Below are 12,055 nucleotides of genomic sequence, written 5' to 3'. Positions count from 1 at the left end.
ATTGATAAGTGCATTGGAAGTCGCAAGGAATAGGCGACCAAGGATGACAGACGCTTGGTGACTAGTGGAGACTGGCTGCTGCATGTCAAGAACTACAAAATTCACTGAGTAATAAACTTTGTCCACTTGGACTAGAACATCTTCAACTATACCTCTCGGCACTTTAACTGATCTGTCAACCAACTGTAGCATGATGGATGTCTTTTTCAACTCAGTCAATCCTAACTGCTCATACACTGAGAATGGTAGCAAGTTCACACTACTCCCCAAATCAAGTAGAGCTCTCCCAATGCTTGACTCACCAATCATAATGGAAATGTGGGGAGAGTCGGGATCTCCAAATTTTGGAGGAGTCTCGCTCAATATCAATGCATTAACTTGATCTGTTAGGAAAGTTTTCTTCTTCACATTCAACTTCCTCTTCACTATGCATAAGTCCTTAAAAAATTTTGCATATGAAGGCACTTGTTGTATGGCATCTAAAAGTGGAATATTAATCTTTAATTGCTTGAAGATCTTTTGAATCTCAGTGTGATATTTGTTCTTTTGCCCAGTTGTCAATCTCTGAGGATAGGGAATCACAAGTTGGTACCCCCTACTAGTTTCGACCTCTCCACCCACAGGCTTTTTTGACTCTATAATCACTTCATCTGGTTCTATCTCAGCTTCATCAGTCTCTGTTACATCTTCAGGTTTAGAATTAACTACCTGTCTATCCATGTAAGAACAATCTTTGTTGTTTCAATAACGTCCCTTGAGACGTTATGCACTTGCTGTTGTTGTTGCCTGTATATTTGAGGATTAGGCTGAAGTTGTGCTGTAAATTTTCCTTTCTCTAGAGTGATCAATGTTGTGCTCATCTTATTAATAGTGCCACACAACTCATTTATGGCCTGAGTGTTCTGATTGTTTGTGGTGGCCTGAATATTTATGAATTGCTGAAGTATATTAGCCAATTGTGCCATACTGTCGTTTAGAGATTTCTTTGGAGACGATAAAGGCTGAGAACTCTGTGCAGCTACATGAGGCTAAAATCCAAGGGACACTACATAAGGATAGCTCTGAGAACTCTGACATGGCTGATACTGGTGCTGAAGAGCACATTGATGAAATGGCTGCTGCGAAGATGTTGGAGACCGGCCAGGCTAATCATTTCTCCATAAGAATTTTGGGTGATTCCTCCACCTCAGATTATGTATTGAAAAAAAGCTGATTCTATGTTTTGTTAACGCAATTAGCTAATTGCATCTACTCAGACCCACTTTCTTGAAATATTGGTATAATCGGGCAATCTTGGGTCTTATGATTCAAATCAACACATATAGAACATGCCTCTATTACCTTCACAGCTTTCACTTTTTTCATTTCCATAACCTCTAGTCTTTCAGTTAATGTGCTATTCAGGCTTGAATATCAGTTTCCTCCTTAATCTCATATATGCCCCCTCTAGAAATAGCCTTTAGTGGTTGTGCTGTTAACGACACTCAATCAATACGAGTGTTCCACTGTTGTGCGCTCTCGGCAAGATAGTCAAAAAATGATAATGCTTCATTAGGTTCCTTACTAAAGAATTTCCCATTGCACATCATTTGAACAAACTGCTTGCATTCTGGAGTATGACCAGTGTAAAAATAGTTCACCAACCTCCAAGATTCGTAACCATGATGTGTACAGATGTTTACCGAATCTTTAAATTTTTCCCAACTGCCCTGAAAAGTCTCATCAGGTTTATGATTGAATTGACCGATTTGCTCTTGTAAAAACTAAGTTCTCTGAAAAGGAAAATTTTTTTGTAAGAATTCTCGTTGCATATCATACCAACTAGAGATAGAATTAGGCCTTAAAGAATTAAACTAAATGAAGTATAATAAATTAATCAGTAATGACCCTAGTAATAAAAGTAGTGCAAGCCAACTCAAAATCTGTTAGGTGCTGGTAAAAACTCTCAGAATCCATCCTGTAGAACTTAGGTATCACCAACATCATACCATGCTTAATAGAAAAATTAGGTGCAGTTTCGGATAAAACAATGCATGAAAGTGTAGTGGTGCGAATGGGTTGTAAATAATCCTTAAGAGTGCATGGTGCAGGTGCAGTCATAGTTTGTTCAATTTCAATATCCTCGCTCATAGAAGTGACAGAAGAGCTATCTATTACTGAACTGTGTAAACTACTTTCAATACTCGATGCAACTCTAAGCAACCTTTTTGAATTGTCTCTCACCCATGACATGAAATATTAGTCTAAATAGCATATATAAGGTCCAAGTGATTAAGTGGTAGATGGCAAATGAAATATGTAATCAGAGATAAGATAATGAAAATAAAAAATAAAGAGTTTAAATTTAAGTTAGACAACTATCCCCGGCAACGTCGCCAAAAACTTGACTCACTAAAAAATGAGTAACACAAAGGATATCCCAAGTGCAGGAGGATGTCATGTAATAATTAGGAATAAAATTCCTAAATCATCTCCTCGGAGAAAGTTGCTTAAATCCAAACTGGTATATAATGGTGAAAAGTTTCACAAACAAAAGTGATGATATATGCAATGAATACAAGAGTGCAATGGAAATAAAAATGACACTAGTCATAAATTAGATTCATACTTTTAGATTTTTTTTAGTATCAAAATGGAACGTAAAAGACTAATAAATTGAAATTAACAATTAAAAATTCAACTACACTAAACAATTTTAATTAGTCTGAAAATTAAATAATAAACTGAAATTAATCTAAAATGTAATTGTAATGCATATTTAATAGAAGTTTAAAGAAACAAGAAAAATAACTGACATAGAATAAAATAAACAGAAAATAAAATGCCCTATTTTTAATCCAAAAATATCAAGAATACACCATAAATTCCAAATTGAAATTAAATAAAAAGTAAATAATGGAAAGAGAAAGTCAAATGAATGGGGATGGAGATTGAAAGCAGTGGAAGATGCTGGACTATAGCAAAAATAGACCCCTCAAGGAGCTCTTCAACACACTTCAATTCCTCAAAGTGTGTGTTGCCATGCGGCGTGAATTGGATCTCCAAAAGAAAAAATACGTGCGGCGTGAATTGAATCAGAAACTAAAAAAAGCAATTTTTTTTTCTCCTGTGTGGTGTGAAAATGTTAAATAGAATAGTAGTGTGTGGCTGAAGATGACCACAGTGTTCTAATGCTTTCAATAATGATAATATTCTCTTTTTCCCCTACGTCAAAGTCTCCATAGGATAATGGTTGCCGTCCAAGTCTTAAAGTCCTACTCAAATCCCAATTGAAATTGTACCCGTGCTTTTTTGCTTTTTGACTTTTTTGACTTTTCTCATTTTTAATTTATATAGTCCTTGGACCTAAAAAAAATAGAAATAAGAAAAAAAAATAAAAAAGAAAGAATAGAATATCAAAATTGTGTTATGCATGTAAAACAATATTACCCAATTAAATCACAAGTTATAAAAGTAAGCATAAAATCGTGTTATTAATCAATTTAAATTACAACTCAGATTTATGCATATTAATCATTTTTCCATCTAAAATTAATAATAATGTAATGAAAGAATTAAAATATATTAGTTCTAAATGTATAAAAATATGTAATATTTCAGTACAATCACATGCCCTCGAAATGGCAATTGGATGGGGGGAGCTGTCATTGTAACGTGTCATCTCCAAATGTGGACAATGTAATGAAGAATTGAGAAAATAAGAGTAAAGATAAACAAAAACATAACAAAAAGATAAGGGAGGGTATAAAAATATCGCGAGAATAAAAATATTATTTAAGAAGAACTTAGAATGATACTTAGGATAATAAAATATATTTCGGGATTTGAAACTGTTAATAGTGGGTACCCTATTATTTATGTCGTGTCCACATGGGATGGGGAAGTTATTAATTAACTCCCCACCATTTGAGTTAATTAACTCCCCACAATTATCACTTAACTTTAGGGAAATTAATTAACTACCCCAATAGAAAACTCTTTAAATAAAAGTTTTACATACTCTTAAAAAGAGTGAAAAGTGAACATACAAAACAAAGACTCTCCTATCTTTCCCTCTCTAGTAACATCCTAAGCGACGTAAAGTTGCAATCACCATAATTTGCCATGGGTTGTTAGACAAGCAAAGTTCTGGTCTTGTGAGAATTCCATTTCTTGAGATAATTTGAATTAGAATAATTCTTATTGCAGTCTCCATTCAGGATCTGCATTGCAGGAAACAAAACAGACCTCTTAGAGGTCTTCTGGCCCTTGCCCCATAAACCAATTGAAGTTTCCATACCCAGAGCTTGCCCCATTGAGCATCGCCATCACTGCTTCCCATCGCAATCTACGTCTAACGTCGTCACTAATTAACTATTCACTAGCCTTTGTTTTTGGTGAGGAAATCCCTTCTTTGCGATTGGTGAGGAAATCCCTAATAATCTGATACTTTTTTCCTTTCTTGTTGGGTGCAATTATAAATCGAGATTGTCGACATGTAGTTGTTTCTTTGTTATAATGTTGTATTCTTCTTTTGCTTTGTTACGTGGGCAATCGTATACCTTGTATAGATGAAACCACTCATTGTCCGAATTCTGAGTGAAGGGGAATGAAGTTCCCTGTGGAATTCCATTGGTGCATTCTTAGTAAACCAACAATATGGGTTATGAACTGAGTACCAAAGTCTGATAATGATTTTAAGGATCCTTCAGTATCTTCTTGTGCATGTAATTCTATTTAAGTTTGAACCTTGAATTGGTTTTGCATTGTTGCTCAATATTACCTTGGATAAAATTGTTATTTTTGCTGCAGACCCCGAATGGAGATTGTAATAAGAATTATTCCTTTGTGAATTTGTGTTTAGATCTTTAATTGTTTTTAAAAAATTTCTAATTTTGATTATGTGCACTCTACTTGTTTGATAAAATTTGTGAATTGATTCTATGTAATTCATGCTTGCAGTGTATGTGTTTGAACTTTCAGACTTGTTGATAGTCTTCTTGCAACTCACTTATTACTTGAATACTATCATTTACGTATTACAAGTGTTGTCCATAATTTGTAGTTGTAGTTGAATGCTATCAACTCACTCACTTGTTTTTCTTGTTAGGGGCAACCGGTTTGTATTTGTAGTTGTATTCATTTTCAGTAAATTGCACTGCATTTAAGTCCAACTGTTTAAGTGATTTGTATGATACAATATTGGATGGGGGGGGGGACCAAAAATGAGTTTTTTTTTTTTTTTTCTTAATGGATAATAGCATATTGAAATCAGCATATTAGCCATTAAATTCTTCCCCATTTGCCCTCTATTCTTCTAACCCACATATAGATAACCTTTGCTCTACATATAATTGACACACAAACCAGTCATTGCCTTACACTCATCTTCCAATAGCTTGCAATCTTCTTTGGTAAATTTTGAAAATTTTTCTCAAAACCATCTTCAATCACAAATTTCAGAGTCATAGAGAATTAAATCTTACTCCAAGCATGCTTGGTAAGAGAATCAGATAACCCATCAACAACCCAAGACTTAGAAAACAAAAGGATCAAATGACTATAGGAGTTTACACCCCCAAACTTAAACTAAACAATGTCCTCATTGTAATGCAAAAGTAAAAAGGATTGAAGAAATAAAAGGAACTTCCCTGGTTTCATGATGAATCTTCCGTAGTTTAAAATTTTTCAGCTCTTTATTCATGCTAAATAAACCTGCATCAAAAACCAAATTATTAAAACTAAATAAGTAAAGATAATAAAATAAATGAAAGAATGAAAGATAGATCTATGGGTTGCCTCCCATAAGCGCTTGTTTTAAAGTCTACAGCCAGACTTTTCAATTTTCATCAATTAGGATCTCCAAGAGGAATAAATGCATAGTTCCTCTCCACTTGTTCTCCATAGTAGTGCTTCAATCTCTGACCATTAACTTTGAAAATATTCCTTGTCTTGTCCTTCAAATCTACTGCTCTAAAAGAGAAAACTTCATGAATTGTATAAGGACTTGTCCATCTTGATTTTAACTTTCCTGGGAAGAGTTTGAGTCATGAATTGAAGAGTAAAACTTGTTGTCCTGGTGCAAACTCTAGCCTAAGAATCTGTTTGTCATGCCACTTCTTCGTCCTTTCTTTATAGATCTTTGCATTTTCATATGCATCATTCCGAAACTCCTCCATCTCATTCAATTAAAGAAATCGCTTTTCACCTGCTGCCTTCAAATCAAAGTTAAATTTTTTCACAGCCCAATAAGCTCTATGCTCCAACTCCACAGAAAGATGACATGCCTTTTCAAACACTAATCGGTATGGAGACATCCCGATAGGTGTTTTAAAGGCTGTAAGGTATGCCCACAAAGCATCATCAAGCTTCTTCACTCAATCCTTTCTATTGGTTTTGACTGTCTTTTCAAGGATGTTCTTGATTTCTCTGTTTGAAATTTCAGCTTGGCCATTAGTTTGATGATGATAAGCAAGTGCTATCTTGTGCTTTACACCATATTTAGAAAGAAGATTATCAAACAACTTGTTGCAAAAGTGAGTCCCTTCATCACTAATAATAGCTCGTGGAGTGCCAAATCTTGTGAATATATTCTTGTACAGAAATTTGAGCACTACCTTTGTATCATTTGTTATTGTAGCAATTGCTTTCACTCATTTTGACATATAGTCAACTGCTAATAAGATATAAGCAAAACCAAAAGAAGGAGGAAAAGGCCCCATAAAATCTATTCCCCAAACATTAAACAACTCAACTTCTAAAATATCTTTCAGTGGTAATTCATGATGCTTTGAAATATTCCCATACGTTGGCACTGGTCACAAGTTTTCACCAAAGTGTAACTGTCACAAAAAATAGAAGGCCAAAATAACCCACTTTGAAGTACCTTAGCTGTTGTACGGATGGCTCCAAAGTGTCCTCTATATGATGAGGAATGGTAATGATGGAGGATGTCTTGCATCTCTTCTTCGGCACACATCTTCGAATGATTTGATCTGGGCATCTTTTGAACAACAAAGACTCATCCCAAAGATAATAATTCACATCATGAAAAAACTTCTTGCATTGATGGTAAGTAAGATCAGGTGGTAAAACTTTACAAGCTAGATAGTTAACAATATCAGCATACCATGGAAGGTTGATCTCACATGCAAACAACTGCTCATCAGGGAAAGCCTCTTGGACCATTGAATCTGGTCTTTTTTCCTCTTGCTCTAACCGAGAGAGATGGTCAGCCACTAAATTTTCACTTTCTTTCTTATCTCGAATCTCCAAATCAAATTCTTGAAGAAGGAGGATCCAACGAATTAGCCTCGGCTTAGCATCCTTCTTGCCAAACAAATAACGAAATGCTGCATAATCAGTGAACACTATTACTTTTGTACCAATGAGGTAGGATCGAAATTTGTCACAGGCAAACACCACAGCAAGCATCTCTTTCTCAGTTGTCATATAATTCAATTGAGTTTCATTCAATGTCCGGCTTGCATAATAGATGGCTCTAAACAGTTTGTCTCGCCTTTGTCCCAACACTGCTCCAATTGCATAGTCACTTACATCGCACATAATTTCAAAAGGCTGACTCCAATCAGGCACAATCACAATTGGTGCTGAAATTAGTTTCTCCTTGATTGCATTAAATGCCTGCGCAAATAGCATCAAAGTCACATGCAGAATTTTTCTCAAGAAGATTACATAAAGGTTTAGAGAGTTTAGAAAAATCCTTGATAAATCTTCTATAAAATCCCGCATGTCCCAAAAAGCTTCTGATTCCCTTTACATTCTTTGGAGGTGGTAGTTTTTCTATGGTTGCAATTTTGGCTCGATCCACCTCAATTCCTTTAGATGAAACTCTATGGCCAAGCACGATCCCTTCTTGAACTATGAAATGACACTTCTCCCAGTTCAGGACTAGATTTTTATCTTCACATCTCTGCAAAACAAGTGCTAAGTTATGCAAACAATGATCAAAAGATGTACCAAAAACTGAAAAGTCATCCATAAAAACTTCCATTATATCTTCCACCATATCAGAAAAGATAGCCATCATGCAACGTTGAAATGTCGCAGGGGCGTTGCACAATCCAAAGGGCATCCTCCTAAAAGCAAATGTTCCATAGGGGCATGTGAATGTAGTTTTCTCTTAATCTTTAGAAGCTATGACAATTTGATTATACCCCGGATAACCATCTACAAAGCAATAGTAGGAGTACCCAGCCAATCGATCCAACATTTGATCAATGAATGGAAGCGAAAAATGATCATTCCTTGTTGCTTTATTCAACTTGCAGTAATCCATGCATACACACCATCTCGTGACCGTTCTTATAGGAATGAACTCATTATTGTCATTTTTCACCACCGTCATTCCACCCTTCTTTGGTACAACTTGCACTGAACTTACCTATGAGCTGTCTGAAATAGCATAAATGATTCCAGCATTAAGGAGTTTCAAAATTTCAGCTCTCACGACTTCCTTCATTGCTGGATTTAATCTTCTTTGGTGCTCGATCATTGGTTTGTAAAGCTCCTTTATTAAAATTTTATGCTTGCAAATGGAGGGACTTATTCCTTTTATGTCAGAAATAGTCTATCCCAAGGCTGTTCTATGCTCCCTCAATACACGCAGCAACTTTTCCTTTTCTTCGGGTGTGAGTGATGTAGCAACAATCAGTGAAAATATATTACTATCACCTAAGAATGCATAACGAAGATGCTCAGGTAATTGCTTCAACTCCGGAGTTGTATTTTGCTGAATCTTTTCTTCCGCTTCATAGAATCAATTTTTGGTACCACCGGCTCTAACTTCCCCACTTCATTATTAAGTGATGTAACCTGCTGTAATGATCGTTCTAAGTGATCGGATGGCATATCTTCTTGAAAGGCCTCTTCTACACATTGCTTAATGACATCAACCTGGAAGCAAGTACTTGAATCTTCTGGAAATTTCATGGCTTGGTAGATATTGAACATAACTTCTTCCTTATTAACTCTCAATGTTAATTCACCATTTTGAACATCAATCAAAGCTCTTCCCGTAGCCAAGAATGGTCGGCCAAGAATTAGAGGGACTTCTTCATCTTCTTCCATGTCTAACACCACAAAATCAGCAGGGAAGATAAATTTATCCACCTTTACCAATACGTCTTCTATGATTCCACGTGGATACTTGATGGACCGATCCTCTAGTTGCAAAAAAATTGTTGTTTGCTTTATCTCTCCAAGTCCTAATTTCCTGCAAACAGAAAGTGACATAAGATTAATGCTAGCACTAAGATCATATAAAACTCTATCAAAAAATGAATTTTCAATAGTGCAAGGCAAAGTGAAACTGCCCAGATCTTTTAATTTTTGAGGTAATTTCTTTTGAAGAATGGCATTGCATTTATCAGAAAGTTTTACTATTTCAAACTCCTCCAACCTTCTCTTCTTGAAAATGATGTCCTTTAGAAATTTGACATAATTTAGCATTTGTTCCAAGGCATCTGCAAAAGGAATATTTATGTGAATTTTCTTAAAAATATCCAAAAACTTAAAAAATTGCTTATCTAATTTTTGCTTTTGAAAACGCTGAGGATAAGGAAGTGGAGGAGCAAGAATATGAGGATTGTCAGGAAATGAAATTGCTAGAGGCAAGTCTGTTTCTCTTAGTGTATCATTGACAATCTCCTCTTCTTCTACTTGATCTTTGATTTGGCCATTGTTCGCAGCGGTAGGGGTGGACTTGCTCTCCTTTAATGGTGACCTCTCAATTTCTTTTTCACTCCTAAGTGTGATGACTTTGCATTGTTCCTTTGGATTCACTTCAGTGTTGCTAGGAAAAGCTCCTCTTTATTGGGCATTAATGGTAGTGGCTAGTTGCCCAATTTACACTTCAAGATTCTTCATAGTAGCTCCCATATTGCTACAATGATTCTCAATGTTATCCAACCGTGAATCAGTCTTTTTAAATCTTGCATTGGTCTCCTGAACAAAGGAAACCATGGCATCCTCAAGTGACATCTTCTTCTCGCTTGGTTGGCTATCAAATCCTGGAGGAGGTTGAGGTTGCAACACGTTCTTTATATTTCCATATGACAAATTCTTATGATTTCGAAGCCCTGGATGATAGTAATTTGGCATATGATTACCACGATAGTTGTAGTTCCGATTGTTGACGTATTGAACTTGTTCTTGACTCACTTCATTACTTGGAACTATCATACTTGTAGATGCAACATATTTGGTATTTTGTGGTATCCTTTGTGTTGTCAAGGCTGAAATCTGATGAGATAGAGTAGCAACTTGAGCTGAAAGGGCTGCTATCGGCTCCAAGTCATGAATTCCAGCAACTTTCTTAGCCAAAATCCTCTCAGTTAGCCATTGATAGTTGTTTGAGGCCATTTCTTCCAAAAGGGCAGTAGCACCCTCAGCTGTCTTTGAAATTAAAGTTCCACCAGAAGCAGCATCAACTATAGTTTGAGTTTGCCCATTTAACCCATTATAGAACATCTGAACTTGTAACCAATCTGGCAATCCATGTTGTGGGCAACGTCGAACCAAGTCTTTATACCTTTCCCACGCTTCATAGAGTGACTCAAAATCATTTTGCTTGAATTGACCAATCTCACTCCTGAGTTGGGCTGTTTTTGCAGGAGGAAAGAATTTATCAAGAAACTTCTCAACCATGTCTTGCCAACTAGTGATGCTTCTTGATTGTAGAGATTGTAGCCAACCTCTAGCCTTGTCCCTCAAAGACAAAGGAAACAATCCCAATCTAATGGTGTCTTCAGTAACACCATTAATCTTTACAGTGTCGCAAATCTTCAGGAACATTGCCAAATGAATATTGGGATCATCAAGTGGTGATCCGCTGAATTGAGCCTGCTGCACCATGCTAATCAAAGCTGGTTTGAGCTCAAAGTTGTTGGCATTGATAGTCTGGCGCCTTATACTCGAGTAATTTCCATTCACAACTGGACGTACATAGCCCTTCAAGGTGCGTGGCAGTGCCTCATTTTCTTCTTCAGCCATGGCTAGTATCTTATTTTTTCTTCATGATCTAAGAGTTCTTTCAATCTCTAGATCAAAAGGAATAATATCACGAGATTTAGCACGGCGCATCCAACATAAAAAACACACCTGTAGAACAATAAAATATAAGAACAACTTAAAATAAAATTCTAAATTAAAACCAAGATTACTTAGTATCGATATTGACAAAAAGAATAAGAATAAACCAATCCCCGGCAACGCCGCCAAAAACTTGACCGATGCAAAACTGCAAGTGCACAGTATCATAGTTTTATAATAAAGTGATAAGAAGAGTATCGTCCTCAAGGATTGGTACCTTACTTTTGTCAAATACCAAAATTATACTAATCTTGATTTTATCTAGAGGAATCACTAAGATTTTTGTAGTTGCAATTTAAATTAAAATCGACTCAAAGAGAAATACGCAAAGGAAATAAAACTGATGTTCGAAGATCAAATTAATGGGAAAGAAAACTTCTAGGAAATCGATTTTACCTAATTATTCACTATGCTTTACTCATCCAACTAATTTAATTTAATTCTTTTTATCTATTAGCAAATCTCTAATTCATCCAAAAGCCTCTTTCAATAGTCAATTGGAAATTATTCTTGTTTATCAATTCGCACAAGAATATTCAAATTAAATAATCAAGAAAGCAATAAGACCAATGATTTAATTACTACATAGGTTCATACAAGTCTTTCGATCTCTATACTTACCTATGCTGAAATATCCAAGATCTACCCTATGATTCTCTCTTTCGATAGCAAATCACAAGATTAAACATCATCTAATTAATGGCCAGTTAATTAGAAGCAATAAACTCAGAATAAATCAGATAAACAAAGAGAGAATTGCCTTAAATTAGCATAAACGATCAAGCATAGTTCGGAACTAGGTTACATCGTTTTCCTAAAATAAATAAAATTTAGCTCATGCTAGAAAGGGAATTCAACATAAACGAATTCATCATAATTGTTTTGAAAATATTGGAAGAAAATAAACGCTGAAAAATACTCCTCGCAGCCGCAACTCGTCTTCAAAAACTCAAGGAAATATTTC

General features: G+C 35.5%; 1 non-coding gene across 1 annotated transcript; it reads left to right on the top strand.

The window, feature by feature from the left end:
* The first annotated feature begins 10,492 nt into the window (after window positions 1–10,492).
* On the top strand, window positions 10,493–10,599 carry LOC122317711. Its single transcript, XR_006244628.1, has one exon. It is a non-coding gene; the product is annotated as a small nucleolar RNA R71 (small nucleolar RNA).
* The last annotated feature ends 1,456 nt before the right edge of the window (window positions 10,600–12,055 follow it).

Source organism: Carya illinoinensis, chromosome 7 (genome assembly GCF_018687715.1).
Source record: "Carya illinoinensis cultivar Pawnee chromosome 7, C.illinoinensisPawnee_v1, whole genome shotgun sequence".
NCBI lineage: Eukaryota > Viridiplantae > Streptophyta > Magnoliopsida > Fagales > Juglandaceae > Carya > Carya illinoinensis.
The sequence above is the reverse complement of the archived record's forward strand: the minus strand, read 5'-3'. Positions and strand labels throughout refer to the sequence as shown.